At 38.7% G+C, this 18,269-nt stretch overlaps 1 protein-coding gene across 5 annotated transcripts in view; it reads left to right on the plus strand.

The window, feature by feature from the left end:
• RHOBTB1 (Rho related BTB domain containing 1) overlaps positions 1–18,269 on the plus strand; it is a 121,457-nt gene that overhangs the window by 9,781 nt on the left and 93,407 nt on the right. For all 5 annotated transcript variants that reach the window (XM_059170171.1, XM_059170170.1, XM_059170167.1 and 2 more), the window contains exon 2: positions 5,558–5,659. The gene's annotated coding sequence lies outside the window, so the exon portion shown is untranslated. The remainder of the gene's footprint in view (positions 1–5,557; positions 5,660–18,269) is intronic.

Raw genomic sequence — 18,269 nt, forward strand, 5'->3', positions numbered from 1 at the left:
CCGGAGACTAAAACATTTTTGAAACCTCTTCTCTCCTTTGCCTCTCCAGCATGTCCCTGGTCTCAATCATCTCCTCCTTTCCTTATAATTGCTCTTGTTCAATATATGTAGAGGCAAATTGGCAAGAATAAGGTTGAAGGCACTATTTTCATACCTTAGCATATTTCTTATATGCTTAAACCAGTTGCTTCGGCCCAAGTGAAATTTTTCATTTAAAAAAATCCCCATCACTGGGGCGCCCAAGTGGCTCAGTCGCTCAAGCGTCTGCCTTCAGCTCAGCTCATGATCTTAGGATCCTGGGATCGACTCCCACATCAGGCTCCCTACTCAATGGGGAATCTGCTCCTCCCTCTCCCACTCCCCCTGCTTGTACATGTGCTTGCTCTGTCAAATAAATAAATAACATCTTTTAAAAAAATCCCCATCACTCGCATCAACCCACTACGCAAACTGTGTGAGAAAAGAAGCCCTCCTACTTTAATTTCTGAAATCCTCCAAAAGCTCACAATGTTCTTGTTACTGATTTCGATGCTGTGCTTATCTTTAGATTTTTCAAACACTACGCAATGGGTACATTTTTCACACTGAATTTATATGTGTTTATTTTCATGCTCATTTTATACACGTGTTCAATAAAGTCAGCTTTACCAAGTACCCAGTAAGTGCCAGACACTCTTAGGGTACAATGAATGGCTTCAGGTATCCCTGCCCTCATTTGGCCTACAGGCTGGCTGGTGGGGAAGAGAGACAGTAAAGGAATGAAACGGAAACAGTTGTAAATATGCCACAGAGAAGAGATACAAGGTTCTGGAAATTGAGATCTAAATAACAGATGGCAGTCAACCAAAGAGTAGAGGCAGAAGGCATGACGTGGAAGGTGTGGAAAGCTATGACGTACAGCAAGAAGAAGAGAGCAAAAGCAATGGAAGAGACTGAAGGAGGATCACGTAGCCAGAGTACAGAGAGCAGGGGGGAATAGCATGAGTCTGCAGATCTGATAAGGGGCCGTCACTATGAAAGGCTTTTAAGCCATAGCAAAAAATATGTCTTCATCCTAGAACCAATGAGAAGGTTGGGAGAGGGGAGGGGGATTGTGGTGAGTTACATCATCAGATTGCTCTTTCAAAAGAACATTTCTGGCTACAAGGCAGAGTATGAGCTGGCAAGGTGAGAAGTTCATGCAGACCAGTTGAACGTTTTCAGTACAGAGATACTGGTAATATGGCCTAGGGGAGGAAGGATGAGGTGGTGGTGATTTCTAAAAATGAATGGATTCAAGAGACAGGGAGGAGGTAAATTCTGTAATACTGACATGGCGCCCATTCGGAAGGGAACACTGGGGGAGGAACAAGTTTACAAAGACAGACGCTAAGTTCAGTTAGACATGTGGAGTTTGAATTCTGTAGGAAACATTAGAGGACAGTTTTTAGCAAAAAGACTCTGGATTATGAGTGTGGAGCTTGTCAGAAAGCTCTAGGGTTTGGATGTAAACTTGTGACTCATCTTTAATCCATAGTTCTGGCTCTGACGGATATGATCCATAGATGGACTTGACTGCCTACCACAGTAGGCAGGAAGCTACCAGAGTGAGTAGTGGGGATGACAATCTTAAGGAATTCAAATCCAGCACAGCCAAGTAGTGAATGGTGAGCTTGTAAAGGATGAAAGGAGTAGTTTAATAGAAGGAAACCCAGGAAATTGCTGGATCATGGGGGCTGGGGAGGAGGGGGGCAAGGGAGCAGGGATTTCATTTCAAGAGGGTGGGAGTGGTCAGTTGGCTTGAATGTGCAATATTGAGAACTGCTTTTCTATTTAGCAAGCGTGGAGAGCACCAATCAGGAGAGAATTGTTTTGAATTAAAGAAAAATCACTAAGTCATATGTATGGGAAATAGAGTTCTAACTGGGTCTATCTGCAGTCATGTCTATTTGAGAAGATTTCACATTTCCTATTTTACATCTCTCCTAACGGGATACGTAGGGAGCTAACACGATAGAGAAGAAAGCCATTCTGACATGTTGGTGACCACAATAGAGTGGAACTGGGGTGGAATTTGAGCACAGAAGAGTCTGAAGTCCTGGGGTCTGAACTGGAGAGAAAACGTGAACCTGACAGCAAGGAATTTTATGAGCACAGTACTGCCTGTTCCTCCACCCAGGGATACATGCACCCAGGGTAAATAAACCAAATGTTCATGAAGCAGTATGGACTCGCCTCACCCACTTTCTGGCATCCCTGTTTAGAAGGAGACTGTGGGCTGACACATCGCGCAGCCCGTTCTCTTTGGGGTGAGCGGTAGCCTCAGCTTCCCTCCCAGCCGGGGCTCCACCACAACGGTCTGCATGCGGGAGTGGGGGTGGAAGTTAATACATCAGCCAGTGAGTTCTGTGATGAGGCAAAGGTCAGACTGCAGAGGTGTGCACTGCCGATGGGAGGTAAGAAAAGGAAGATGACTGTTGGTAATTATTTGCAGTAATTTGGCTCTAAAAGGGAAACAGGAGATTGGAGGGCAGCTGGAGAGAGGTCACTGGATGAGCAAGCACTCATTCAGTCAACAAATATTAAAATATCTTCTATGTGCCAGGCGCTAAGACAGGTACCAGGAAGGTATTTTCCAGCCCTAATGGGAGATCTTCCATAAACTATATTTCATGTGATAATCTCAAATGCAGAGTGACTAAATATTTTGTGATCTGATTCACTGGAACAAATGCAACATCTTCCCTCAGATATAAACCACCTTACTTGATCTTTGTAAAATGATCAAATTTGTGTTAAAATTTAAAAAGAGAAAAATAACATGCCCATCTGTACTTCTTTTTTCTCATGCTCTCTCCTTCCATTCCTTTAGTGTCCCAAATCTGGACAGTCTTGCTATTGTCACTTATTCAGAAAATATTTTCTAGAATGGTGTTCTTAACCCTACATTCAGAGCCTCTCATAGTGCTATTTGATGTTTCAAATATGATTTGATCTGTAATTTATAGAGCACCCACATGATGAAATATCGGCTATTATCCCCATGGAAGTTATAAATGTGAATAAGGCAGGGTTTCCCTAGCTAGACTATAAGCTTTATGAGGGTTTTGGGGACAACTGTGTTTAGAGCATATAGTCAGAATACTATAAGTGGGATTTTTGTGGTAAGGTTACAATTAAGGATCCTTGGGTTTGCAGAGAAAGTTACACTAAATTCTTACACAAGAATTCAGAAATACCCCTGAAAGAGGTGATATTTGAACTGGGTGTTAAAAAATGAGCATTTCAGACAGCAGAAAGTTAGTCAGCAAAATTACAGAGGCAAACCACTTTGTGGAGGAGAGGAAGAGTGAAGAGAAACAGTTTGGTATGGTTGGAGAGGTTATGTGGAAAGTAGTAAATGCACTGATCTGGGATATTGGGAAGCTCTGCTGAGGAGTGCCTAGACTTGATCCTAGACTCACTGGAAGTGTCAGAAGTTTTCAAACAAGTGGAGAAGCATGATGTTTAGGAAGAAAACTGGGATCATCAGGAGAGCTGGGAACTAATGCGGACTGGAAGCAGAGAGTACCTCAGATGGGAGGCCACTGCCTGGATGGAAGATGGTAGACAGGGGATGAGTTTCTGCCATGATGATGGCCTTGGAATGAATGTCAAAGGGAAGTTGAACTTCTTGTGCTCAGAGTGGTCTTAATAAGTTAGATGTGTGTGTTTGGGAGGTGCAGTGATGCGGGAGAATGAAGAGGACATCACATATTCAAGCCAGGGAGAGTGGCAATCCCACTGATTTTAGGGACAGAAAGAAAAGCACATTCAGGAGATAATAGGGATGAGGATCCAGCCTAGAAAGCAGGAGAAAAAGGTATTAATTTAAGACATGTAAGCCATGCGTGTGCATGAAATTACTGTCAAGTGGAGAACCTTGAGGAAGGCCCATATTTAAGGAAGGGAGAAGAGCCAGAAGAGGAAAATTGAGGAGTTTCTTGCAAGATTGGAAGTGAGATTTCAAGGAAGTCGAGAAAAAATATGGGGATCTCAAGGATGAGGACTCAAACTGTGATTTATTTCACCTATAAAGGTGATCCTGAACAGCAAGGGTTTGAAATGCAGAGTCCACCTAGCAGATTTTTTTTTTTATTAAGTACTATAAATGTATTTTCTCTTCCTCATGAATTTCTTAATAACATTTTGTCTAGCTTACTTAGTTATAAGAATACAGTACATAATGCATGGAACTTACAGAAAGGTGTGTCAATCAACTGCTTATGCTATCAGTAAGGCTTCCAGTCAATAGTAGGCTCTTAGTGGGTACATTTGGGGGGAGTGAAAAGTTATATGTGAATTTCTGACCATGCAGGGTCAGCACCCCTTACTCCTGCGTTGTTCGGGGGTCAACTATATAATCATCTGGTTGTATCTTTCTCTTCCTTTCCCTTCTGGATTGGCCCCGTGGAATGGGTGCAGCTGTCAGTCCTGTATCATGTCTAGGTTCACACTTCATCCTTGCAGCTCCATGCCCTATTAAGCAATGACTGGCCTACAGTCGCCATCCATCAGTGACTTCCTTGGAAGCTCCCCAACCCCCAACTACTGAGAACATAACTTAAGGAAAGAAGCTCCGTGCGTGTGTGTGTGTGTGTGTGTGTGTGTGTGTGTGTGTGTTAGGAAGGCACAACAAGGGGGAAGGGCTGGATGATTTGTTAACTGGGCATCAGTGGGTTTATATTTAGTATTTTCCTAATTCAGGCATCATGTTTGTCTCTAGGAATAATACAATTTTATGGCGATAGTAACTACCTCCAAGCATAAGTAGTGTTTTGCCCTTCAGCTTTCATGGTGGGTAGTCAGGCCCACTTTGTTAAATAGTTCATTTTTTTTCACTCTTCGAATGTCGTGTTTTCCATGAAAAATTTTCCTGGGAATTTTGTATCAGGACAATTTCTTTGGGGGGGGAGTAACGCATTTTCTCCTTTCTAACAATAGAAGTTATCAAAGAAATTATGTTCTCCTTTTATCTAAATTACCAAGAAATTCAAATCCAAATGGTAACTTAAATTATCTCAAATGTTGACCAATGTAGGTGGCATATGACCATCTTCCTTTTTTTACTCTCAATACTGTTATTTTTATTCATATTTCATTATTTCTGTACTTGGAAGCCACCCCAAATCCTTATGATGAAGAGTCAGGGTATAAAATAAATTAAACACTTCCACTGTTAACTAAATGTGTTTCCAGACATCATCTCCTTTGATCATCAGAACAAGCCATTGACTATATTATTACTCCCACCAGAGCAGTGAGGGAGTAGAACCTTGGTGAAGTCAAGGAAATAAAATTCATTCAGACAAGTACTGGGTGGGATTCAACCCTCAGTCTTCTTTCTCTTGTGACAGTGGTCGTTTCAGTCTATCTGGCTCAAAATTTGCAGGCAGCTGGTTGATGGGTAGGTGGCATAGAGTTGGCTGTGATAGCTCTCGTCCAGTTGAGAACTAGCCGCTGACGTAAGAAGCTAGTATTGTTTGGGGCAGTTTTCTTCTTTACGATGAACTAGTCCATGTCTCTGTCTCCTCCCTAGATTTTATAACATTCAAGAAGCACATGAAAGGGAACTCTCTCATCAAGTATTCTTGATTAAGTTATGAAAATGGAACGGAAGTTCATTCTCCCCCTTCGTATGGTAAGTAACTACTAATTGGAGTAAGATTTGCCTTTCCCCTCCTCCTAATTTCCTCTCAATATTTACAAAAGAAATGGAAATGCTTCTGGTGTGAAGGTAGCATGACTTATGAATCCTATCCAGATCTGTCTTCAGAATATTTCATTAAAAAGGAGAATTTGGTGAAATTTTGGTTTTTATAAATTCTAGTTTCGTGTTTTATCTTGCTTAGAACTGGAGTCATTGTGAACCACATATGAGTTTTGATAATTAAAATAACATAACTCTTCTACCCACTTGATACACACTTTTAATTCTTTGGTGCAAATTGACATGTGGATTCTGAAAAGTCATGGCCACATAAAAGAAAGATTTAGAAATGCCAGATTGCTGGGCAGTGGCATTTCTCTTCATTCCAAAAGCCCTAGTTTGGAGCAGCCACCCTTTTGGCCTGGCACTGACTGTCTTTAACTGGAAAAACATCTCACTTTGCAAGTGACAAGAACTGAGTCACCCCACGTGAGCATAATCAGCTCTTTAAAAAGGGCAACATTATTAAGGTCTTTGACTGGGATATTGTGCCTGCAGGACTTAAAATTATTTGAGACAGTTCAGTCCCTTTGTCCACCCACAAAATCATTTATTTTCACCCTTCATTGTATTTTACTTTTCTTTCTATGTTCCAACGCACGTTTAAAAGAAAAAGTCTATTATGTAAAGCTGTGAATATTCATTAATACATTTCATTTATTCTAACAAATTAGGAAGGTGGGCATTTCCGAATTTGTGGGCAGGCTGGATTAGAGATAACTCTCAAACAAATGTGGCCTTTATTCTTTAAACTTCATATAGTAACTCCAACAAAACATTACAAAGTAAAAATCCTTAAGGAGATCTGTAATAATAAATCATATGAACATTTTGTTATTAGCATATAGATTGGATGTATGTAGGAGCTTGTAAAGTGCCTGAGGTTCACTGAAAATAGTTTATTCTGTGTCTAAAAAGTGTATGCAAGATTGAAAATAAATGTTTAAAACACCATATATTATCTACTTATAAATAAAATGTTTGCAAAGGCAAAGGTAAACGTCAGCCCAGCTCACGAAAAAATTATCAAAAGATTTAAATTTATTGAAGCCATAAATTAATGAGATATTACCATGTGTGCATAAATAACTTAAAGAATAAAATTTGCTGATCCTTCTCTCATATGGATATTTGTGCTAATGATTCAGGATCCTATTTACTCTATTAGTCCCCAAAGTAATTGCTTATTTGAAGAAGTTCTGTCTTATGGGTTTTCAGTTAATTAAATCCATTTGCATTTTATGCACACATTTTAAATTCTCAAGTCCTATTTTTCATAAGCTAGATTCAAATATGTTCATGTAATAATACCTCTCATTAAGGCATTAGTCTTTCATTTTTAAAGGAACTTTGAAAATAGCCATATGTATAAAATGCTTATTAATGAAATCCAATCAATATTTTAGAAAAGTCAACCCATTAAATGTTATTTTTTTAGTTTGAATTTTCCTATTTGTAATGGTGATTACTATGCTGAACCTACTTCCAATTTCTAATTTTTCGGTTAGCTTAATTTATTCAATGATTTTTTTTTTTTTGCTTTGATTTTGCATGGCAGTTTTTAACATCTAGTATGCCTTTAGAATTATAACCAACCTTTTCCCAAAGAGTAGCTTTTTCAAGGTATATGCATATTAACTGGTTGATCTTGCCAGCCCGGTTAGGATAGCACTAAAACGTGAAGCAAAACTTTTCTAAATCTGAGGAATGGAGTATAACAATTCAGAAAATTAAGGCTATTTTTAAAAGTGTCATTTTCTCAAAGCTTTCAGATACTTGAGAAGTTGTGAATTAAAGTACACAAGTAATAAAAATTGTAAATGCCTTCATTAGATCCAAACTGCCCTAGCTTGGAAGCTTGAAGAAGCTACTAAATATAGGAGAGTGGAGGTACACAGAAGAGAGGTCAAGAAGAGCCATGGAATCCATGCCGTGTGCCCAGGCTCTAAAACCAAAGTGCATGGCAGGGCCAGATGCTGGGAAGGGCACCTGGGGGCACAATCTGGAGAGCTGACCTGAAACCCAATTTTGAAATCACACCTAACGGAACTATCTCTAGGTGGTTATTAGATGTTTGTCTAGTTTATGTTTATCTAAGCTTAGTCATTCCTCTGTGCAAAAAAGATACGGAATGCAGCGTCTGGATACATTTAGGTTCCAATTCCAGCCTAAGATTATATCTGAATCAAATAAGGATAGAGTATCCAAACGGAGAAAAAAGAAGAGGAAGCAAGGGAAGCAGGGAAAGAGGAAGGATAGCCTGAAACCAAGATAAGTATGAGTTATTTTGACCTTCCTGGCAATATTGGACAATAATGTACTTTTGTTGACCTCTTATCATGAGATATAAGTATAAAATGGAAAACATTTTTGATATGCTGAAAGACTCATATGCTTTATAATAAAATAAACAAATTTCATTCAATTAAATCTTATTAATTCTTTGAAGCAATGATCTCTGTAAACTGTAATGCCAATAGTATCCTAAGAAGATAACATTTTCTTGGTAACTGGAATCGCCCTAAGGAAGCATTTCTTCTCATTTAGACAAAGTAGGAATAAAGCACTTGTATTACCACTTGTATAAATTTTTAATACTGAATAAAATATTAGTGTTTAGTTTAATATTGATTCTCAACATAATACTCCTCCGTAATAGCATGCTAATTGGATTAGAATTAAATCAGACAGATTCAAAAACCCTGAGAACAGACCATCTAACACTTGTAATTTTTTTTCATTAGTTTCCAGAATTCCAATTAAAATGGAATTAATCTGCCAAATAAAAGGCCATGGTACAATAAAGGTTCCGTGCACTGCGTCACGTGCATGTCTTCCTCCTTCCCGGGGCTGCACCCCCACGATGAGATCTAGAAGTAAGGAGGGTGGGAGAGGGCACATCATGACTTGTGGGTTCCACCCACACCATTAACAGCCTTCGCAAGAGGTAGGCAGCCTCTGTGCGTGCCAGTTCTCTCATTTCCCACCTGTGAGACCTGCGGAGTTTTACCTGAAATTTGCAGAGCTGCAGTTTCCTTGTCAATAAAATTACTAATCTAACAGTACCAATCTCCTGGAGTTGTTGAGGAGGTAAAACAGAGATTCGTTGCAACTAGGGGGTGATTTTGTTTTTCCCCACCAGGAGACATTAAGTAATGTCAGGAGATAGTTTTGGAGGTCACAACTGGGGGCAGTGGGCATGATATGGGTGTCTGGGGAGTCCCAGTCCCTGCTATTCTGGATGCCTGGGACAACACCCCCAATAACAAGAAGTCCTCTGGTCCAAAAGGTCAATAGTGCCAAGACTGAGAAACCCCAGAGAACAGTGACATCATGTCTGTAATGTCAGCATAATGTCTGACACACAGGAGGCCCTCAGAGAATGTTTGTAGAATTCCATTGTTATTGTCATTATTTGTTTGACAGGGAACTCCAAATCACCCTCACCATATCAGGACTGAGTCCTATAAGCAATTCGGCAAGTCCACCACAAGTGGACTCAGTCATGCCTATCTACTAGGTCATCCAGATGGTCTGTTCCGTTGTTAGGTGCCTTCAGGAATGGCCTGACCCACTTAATACTGGACTGGTCTACCAAACTCACGGGCAGGATTGTACCAAAGTTCGTGGGCTATCCTTTAATTTTTACCTTCTTAGGAATTAGAAACAAATAGGAAGAGACAAGTAAAAGGTAACCTACAGTACCAGGGGACTATTACTTTTTAACTCTTGCTGTTAGAAAGGGCTCAGGAGGGCGCCTGGGTGGCTCAGTGGGTTAAGCCGGCTCAGGTCATGATCTCAGAGTCCTGGGATCGAGTCCCGCATCGGGCTCTCTGCTCAGCAGAGAGCCTGCTTCCCTCTCTCTCTCTCTGCCTGCCTCTCCATCTACTTGTGATTTCTCTCTGTCAAATAAATAAATAAAAATCTTTAAAAAAAAAAAAAAAGAAAGGGCTCAGGATTCTCCTGATGATCATTTCCTTTACAAAATAAGCTGATGTCTGGACAATTGGCTGGGAAATATGGTCTTCTGGTTAAAATAAGATCTTGACTATACTATAGGCAAGTATTATCAATTTCAAAATGAATCAAATGAGACAAAATAGTTTTAGCTTCATGTTAAAACAGTTTAAAGAGGGGAAACTGGCTTAATCCAAGACTTTCAAGGTCAAACAGACCTGAGTTTGAATTTCAGCTTTATAAACTTCAAGCTGAGTGACCTTGAATAATTTGCCTTCTCTGAGCTCAGTTTCCTCATCTAATAGGCAGAAAATTATGTCATAGGATTCTTGAGAGAATTCAATGATACAGCATTTGACTTAAGTTAGAAGTGAATAACTTAAGTCACTTCTGGAGACCATCATTGCCTTGGGGCTCTAATCATAGCCATTGGTTCTCCTCCTAAGAGTGGTAACTATATGTAGGTACTTCTTATTAACAGAGGAAGCTCAACATACATCCATTACCTCAACAAACAAAAAATCTGAGACTTACTTCAATAACCGTGATTTAAGAAATAAAAAGAAAAGGTACATTTTATACCTGGAGTTTCCCAGTGAGAATTTTTTTTTTTTCAAGGAAAAGGTGGATTTCCTAAATTAAAGAATGAATTGATGTGCACATCTTTCTGGCATATTTTAATATAGTTGATAATCCACTTTTTAATTAGCCACCTAATTATAATTCAATAGAAATTTCCCTAGGTGAATGTAGTAACCTACTTCAGAGAGAGAAATGGAGCTCTGAGTGGGCACTCCTACTGTGAATTTTGACACTTTTTTAGGTTCAATTTTTTCTAAGCCTAACTGGCTCAGGAGAGATAGGGAGAGCTCTGTTTCATAACCTAATAATTCTGACTGCCAGGAAAGTTGACTATAAGGCTAAATTCATCTTTTATTAGTATTTTTATTTTTCTCTTTTCTTTGTTCCCTGGAGAAGACCCAACTCTCTTTTTTTAATCTTCCCATCACTCAAATGTTTTAAATTTGAAAGTGAAAACATTTATGCATATTCTACACTATGGCTCCCTTTCTTGTTCTTTGCTTTCTTAACTCAAGGTTCCCTTACTTTCAACTCCTGAGAGGCAAGGGACTGAAAGGCATATGAGGGGACCATCTCAATGTCTTAATCCACACTTACTTAATTCCACAACCCAGAATGTGCTAAGGAGGGAGATTTTTTTACCTATTAATTAGCAATAGATGTTTGAATTTCCCAAACCCTAATGGTTATTTTTTTATCATTAGTTGCTTATGACCTTAGTTTAAAATGTTTTCAAACTCACCAACTGGTGTTATAGAAATGAAATTGATTGCTTTATTGAATTCTCTCTTCCAACCAGTTTTAGCTTTGTGTAGTTACAACTTCAATATGTTTACATATAATTGTAAACTATTGTCTCTCATTAATTTCTGGCTCATAGCCATTAAACGTATGCAGAGAGGAGAGGTGAACTGTTTATTTTAATTAATTGATCTCCTTGCTTTCACCCTTGCCTCCTGCAGTCTATTTTCAATAAATTATGAGTCAGATCATTTTGTTCCTTGACTCAGAACTCTCCAGTACATCCATTTCAATCAAATTAAAAGCTAGAGCCTGACAATGGTCCTCAAGGCCAAATATGCCTTAGCCCACCATGACCACCACCTCCTACCCCAACTTCCACATTCACTCCCCTCCAACCACTCTGGTTTCCTTACAGTTCTTCCAATACACCAGACATGTCCCTGCCTCATGGCCTGTACTTGCTACTTCCTGTCTGAGACAGTCTTCTCCAGGAATCTACATGATTTGCTTCTCTTCAAGTCTTTGCTCAGATATCAGCTTCTCAATAGGATCCGCACTGACGACCCTTCTAAAAATGCAAATCCTTCCCACACTTCACTATTCCTTCCCTGGTTTATTTTTCTCCATAATACTTGTCACCTTCTAATAATTTCTATAATTTACTCATTTATCTATTTTCTGTCTCCCTCCACTAGAATGTAAGTTTCATGAGGGCAGCAGTTTTTATGAGTTTTGACTGGTGTATCCCAAGTACCTACTCCAACGCCTGGTATCTGGCAGGCAACTGATATATATTAATTGAACTGAAGTAGAATTACACACTTACTGACCTTATTGCATTTCCCTCAAAGCCTTTATTCACCTTCTATTAGCCTTTATCTCCTGCTCCTCTGCCACTATAGCTCCTTTAGGAAAACTTTGATCTCCAAACCCCCAGCTGGATTTTGGAAATGGAAGAAACAGTTTCACTGTGTTTCCTTTTGATCACTGATGAGCTTTAACTAGGATAAGTTTGCATTTTAGCCATATTCCTTTCCTACTAGATGAGGAGACTGTAACCACCAAAATGGTGAACAGACTGGGATAAACTAGATTCCATCAGAATAGTCCTGTGTGAATCCTGATCCAAAATAAAGGGGCAGGAGGAGAGAGATACAGATGGAAAGGCCAAGCTCTATAAATAGCCAAATGAAAGAAAATATGGGGAATTATTTTTCTTTGGACCTAGGTAGACTTTTCTTAGCACACATGTTCCTAGCACAAATATTAGATCCTTAAACATGATTCAAGAAAATACCAACTTCCTGATGACAAGAAAGCCATAAATATAGTTCATGACTGAAGATTAGTCACTGTTTATTATTGCTGGTGACACATGATACACTGGGGAAATTGGGCAATATTTCAGACATCTCCAGTCAACCATGTATCATCTCATAGTGGAAGATGAAGAGTATTTCTATATTAACAGCCCCTATAAAAGGAAGTGAGTGAAGAAACATCTGATGTGTTTTATCATTGAGAGTCAAAGGGATATTGAAAATGTTAAAAATGTGCTGAATAGGGGTGCACGGGTGGCTCAGTGGGTTAAAGCCTCTGCCTTCAGCTCAGGTCATGATCCCAGGGTCCTGGGATCGAGCCCCGCATCAGGCTCTCTGCTCCGCAGTGAGCCTGCTTCCCTTCCTCTCTCTCTCTGCCTGCCTCTCTGCCTACTTGTGATCTCTGTCTGTCAAATAAATAACAAATTTTTTTTAATTTTTTATTTTTTATAAACATATATTTTTATCCCCAGGAGTACAGGTCTGTGAATCACCAGGTTTACACACTTCACAGCACTCACCAAAGCACATACCCTCCCCAATGTCCATAATCCCACCCCCTTCTCCCAAACCCCCTACCCCCAGCAACCCTCAGTTTGTTTTGTGAGATTAAGAGTCACTTATGGTTTGTCTCCCTCCCAATCCCATCTTGTTTCATTTATTCTTCTCCTACCCACTTAAGCCCCCATAATAACAAATTTCTTTTTAAAAAAATGTGCTGAGCAGATTATAAGTTTGTACAAGTTGGTCTTCTAAACAATAAGACTCTCTTAAAAACCACAGTAAGAATAAGAAGAAAGGAACTATGTGCTGTGTTGTTTAGTTCTCCCTCCTTTCTCTGAATGATAGTTCTGGACTCGGAACTGAGAAACAGAAGCTTGATTTATCTCTAAAGCCTGTAACATTCTGAGCAGTGAGATGGCCTTGAGACCCAGCCGCTTCGGACCTTGCTGCTGTCCCAGCACGGGATTACCCTGGTTACATAAACTGCAGAGACCCAACGTACTCACCCTGCCCCCAGGCTAACAGTGCTTCCCTATTTCAACCTGTCATTTAGAATAAACCAAAGCACAGAGCATATTAACAATTTCTGCCTGACTAAAAAATTCAAGCCTATGTTCCCTTCATAACTACCATTTCTGTGCAAGTGAAAGACATAAAGCTTTTTGGGAGAGGACTTTAAAAATGGGACCAGGGATGTGAATGGCCAAGAACTTTATCTTAGAAACGGTGGGAGTTAGCCACCAAAAAGTTTTTGACAGAACCCATGACTTCTGCCATGCTTTGCAGAATTCGGAAGACGCATTAAAAATTAAATAAAGAGCCTCAGCTTGGTTCTGTGTATGCTTCAATAGGCAAAAAGATATATTTAATGCAGAGGGTGTTGAATCTGAATTAGTACAAATATTATTAATTTAATGTTCATACTGCATTTTATGGTTTATAAACTGCTCAGCAATAATTTTATATATTCCCCCTCACAGCACCACTGTAAAATATATCAGCATTTTATTTTTCCCATTTTATAGATGAGGCAACCTTTAATAAGTGATCTGTTTCTTTCCTGTGCATATTGGTTAACTGGTAAATGATTAATTTATGTCTGCATGAACTTCATCATGCAGAGTATTTATTTTAGTGTGAGTTGGTATTTATTTTACCCGCAAAGTATTACAGTATCCAATTATATATGCATGTTTTAAAGGCAGTAAAGCAGCCACCAGTAGTGAATGCAACATTAAGTCAGAGATTTTAACTCCACAGTAAATTCTCAGTTAGGGTGTTTAAATCAACCAGCCCCCTTCCTCCCTGCCCTTATCCATGTGGGTTAGCAACGGCCTTTCTATAAAATGACCACATGGCACCCGTCCAGCGACACGGAAAAGATATGTTGAGATTTTCAGGGCTTAAAATCTTAACTGTAAAATAAAGAACCAAAGGTTTATAACTACATCTGGCAAAAGTGGAATAGTAAACAAACCCGATCATTGACACCCGCAGCTGTGGGCCTTGTTTCTCCCTTTCACTTTCTGGATCAGTTTTTGCGTCACTGAGAAGGTCTCTGTGGCTGCTAGTATGGAGAAATGCGGCCACACCGGAGTGATGCGTGAAGGTTTAATAAAAACGACGCTGTCCCCACAACTCTTAGCATTTGCATCATCTCTCCGAATTGCACTCTACTGAGTTGTCAGCAAAATGGCTTCTCAGTGGTTGTGGGATGGGAAGTCCAAGGTTCTCAAAATGCTCCCTAAGCGTGACCCAGGAATACCCCTCTAATATCATTTCATACTCTAATCCTGTAGAGAACAAAGCACCAGAAAGTTTATTCCTTCATAAGTCAAATTTTTAATTAATTAGAAGTATACTTTTCTTTTTCATAGTCATTTATAACATAATTTTCCCTTGTTTATTGATCTTAAGACTCTTAGACTTTGCCAATAAAGCTAAGAATTTTTTAAATTCATGGCAAAGATTCCAGCCCTAATTTCACATGCAAAAGTTTCTGATAAAGTCTAAATATTGGCATGTTAGCTGTCAAAGGCAGATGATTTAAAACACATTGTTTATGTTGGGTACTTAAATGCTTCCAGAATCCAGAAATTGTCTCTTTCAAAATTAAAATGTACTTAAAGATCCAGGAAGTGATACCAATTTTGTGAAAATATTTTTATTATTAAAAATTTCATACACATTGAAATATAAACTCCATCACATCAGATCTACCAGTATGATAATATATTATGAAGTAATATTTTTTTAGTTTGTGTGATTTGCTTTTAGTTTGTGTGACCTGTTGAACACTGTCTACTTATCAGGGCACAGACCTTTAAAAATAAATTTTTTAAAACAAGGAGCATTGGGGCACCTGGGTGGCTCAGTCGGTTAAGCGTCTGCCTTCAGCTCAGGTTGGATCCCAAGGGTCCCGGGATCAGCCCTGTGGGGCTTCCTGCCCGGCAGGGAGTCTGCTTCTCTCCCTTCTTCTGGCTCTCTACCACCCCCTCCCGGGTCATGCTCTCTCTCTCTCAAAGAAATGGATAAAATATTTTTTAAAAATAAATAATAGAAGAAAAATTAAAAAATAAAAACAAGGAGCATTAGTACAGAGGAGTATCATTGAAATACTGTCCTCAGGCTTCCTGCTTAGAGACCAGCTAGAAAAGGAATTTACACTCCAGTGCGCTGCTTTCTATCTCAGAGTTTGATGCACTTGGCCCTTAAATGAGCACAGTGGATTCTTTTCATACAACGAAAACTCGCATGTGTGTATAATTTTCATTACATGAAAATAAATATATATATACACATATATAAATATATGTTATATATGTATATATTTATATTATATATTAATATATATTAAATAAAATAAATATACAAATAGGGAGATTTTAGCCATCTCCTCTGTTATAAAAATAGAAAAAAAATGTGTAATCAAAAAAAACTTTCCAAATATCAGAGTATAAGCTAAATGTATGAAGTACAGAAATTTCATCCTTTTAAAAATCCTTCCAGCTATTAAAATATCCAAATGAAATGCTATGATAGCTTTCCTTACATGCCACAGTTCCAATATCTAACACCTCAAAGCTTTTCCCAGTCTGAGACTTTTCCAATGGCATTTATTATTCCCATTTAGATTTATTTGACCCATATTGCAGCTTCTACTAAATTGGATATATCCTTTTCCCCTGAGAATTCAGTGTCCTCACATAGCCTTACAGAAGAACTGTGAATTTATATCACTTTCTGATCCAACAGTGAACTAAATGGGCAGAAGACCAGATAAGACTCCCCCACACCCCCCCATTTTCCACCACCCCTCACAGAACATGAAATACAAGCGAGCATCCCATTATTGTAAATGTTGAACTGGGCTTGATTCTCAGTTCTCAGTCTTGTAATCCCAGAATCCATTATTATGGTGTTTCTGTTTTCATCGATTGTCATCTCTTTATATAATTCTGTTAGCTTTTGCCAAAAAGAAACATTTCAAGAAGGGATTCTTATATGGAAAAACTGAAAAACAATGTTCATGCTAAGTAAAAGCACTTATTCTTTTTTAAAGAGAGAACTTTTCACCAAATATCACAATTTTCCAGAACTGCCTATATGGACAAGTTGCTGAAACTCAATCTAGCTTCCAGATAAAATCAACACAGCACTCACGCAATTGTTACCTAGCATTTCCATGCAAACTAATAAAAAGTATTTCAGCTTAAAATTTCAGCTGTTAGTCTATACTTAAAAACTCTTATAAGTAAATATTCTTGTCCATCAGAAGTTGGTACAGAAAAAGGAAATTCAAAGGGGTAAATATGGGAGGTGCCTTTCCAGCCCTAATGGGATAAGCAGATCCTGGCCCAAGATCAGGGATCTCTAGACCATGCAGCAAATGTATCCCTGAAGAGAGAAAAATCTGTTAGGTTGTCATGGCTTTGAAACATCAACCATTTACATTTTCCAGGTTATGAAAATGGTTCCAGGTTCCAGGTTATGAACCCAGATTCACTTGGTAATCAGTTCACTGATTAGAATTCTTCTTTTCAGATACTTGTATCTATATATCTATAGCTACAGGGAGAAAATACAGCAATCAGTCAATATAACTCATTAGTTTGATGGATTTATTTCTTATTGTAAGTCAATATATTGGCATCTTGTTCTAAAGAAGCTTTTTAATTAATGTAAATATTGTCAATGACATCATTTTAAAATCATAAAACTCTCAGCCACACGTACAGAGGTAGAGAAGTTCCATTTCTGGAACACGAGACTAAAAGAGTCATCTCTCACCCATATTTGCTTTTAAAATATAGCCACTCCCATACATGCTATCACAAAGCCTTCCCTACCCCACAGGAAAGGGAACTGATGTGGGTAAGAAACAATAGGCTTACACACTGTCCTCAGAGAAATAAAGTTAACCTGGACAGGTTTACCCAGCCGGTGAGTAATGGAGATAAAACTCAGGTCTGATAAATGCCCCTTCAACTAAACTTCTGTCTTACTTAGAATCCACTAACAGCAACACAGGCCCTCACTAGGAGAAGCAGATCAATGTCCCCTGACTGCTGGAGAGTAAATACTGAGCCTTTTGGCTCTTTGCTCTAAACAAGCCTAAATCCCAGTCTAATGCTCAAAAGTGTGTTCTGTCCCTGGCACGTTTATCTTTGTGGACATGTGGAAAAACCTTGCCTGGTCATTTAGCTCTACATATATGTTGGAATCATATTTTTAAATTCATGAAACACAAAGACATTTGTTCATAGTAAACTTAAAAAATCATCATATACTGCCTACCAGGGGTCTGGAAAAGCAAAGAGAAATAAATGATCATTATTTGACCAAGCAGTTTCGTAGCTGTCTTTCATTGTCTATTCTCTCTTTATTGAGTCTGGCTATATAGTTATGAGCCCAGTTCTCATTATAACAAAAATATTAATTGAAATATAGTTTTAATTGTTTCCAAGTATACATTTATAGTATTTACCTAAAACTAAATCTGAAAAAAAGATCTTAAGCCCATTTAATTGGAGCTAGTAGGCATAGAGGTGAGGGAACTTCTAACTAGTTATGAGCTTAGTGATACACAGATGAAATATTTTGGATTTTGATCATGCATGTTAGATATTAGGAATATTTTGTTTCTTGGGGTACCTGAGTGGCTCACAGTTAAGTGCCTGCCTTCAGCTCAGGCCATGATCACAGGGTGCTGGGATAGAGCCCCGCATTTGTCTCCCCTGCTCACCGGAGAGTCTGCTTCTCCATCTCCCTCTGCTCCCCCCTACTCGTGCCGTCTTTCTCACTCTCTATCTCAAATAAATAAAAATATTTTTTTTAAAGGGGATATTATATTTCCTGTTATGAGGGTGGATAGAAAATTCTGGAGATGATGTTTTCATCTTAAAGAATCATAGATATCAAATGGTTATTTATTA

Source organism: Mustela lutreola, chromosome 4 (assembly GCF_030435805.1).
Source record: "Mustela lutreola isolate mMusLut2 chromosome 4, mMusLut2.pri, whole genome shotgun sequence".
Classification (NCBI taxonomy): Eukaryota; Metazoa; Chordata; class Mammalia; order Carnivora; family Mustelidae; genus Mustela; species Mustela lutreola.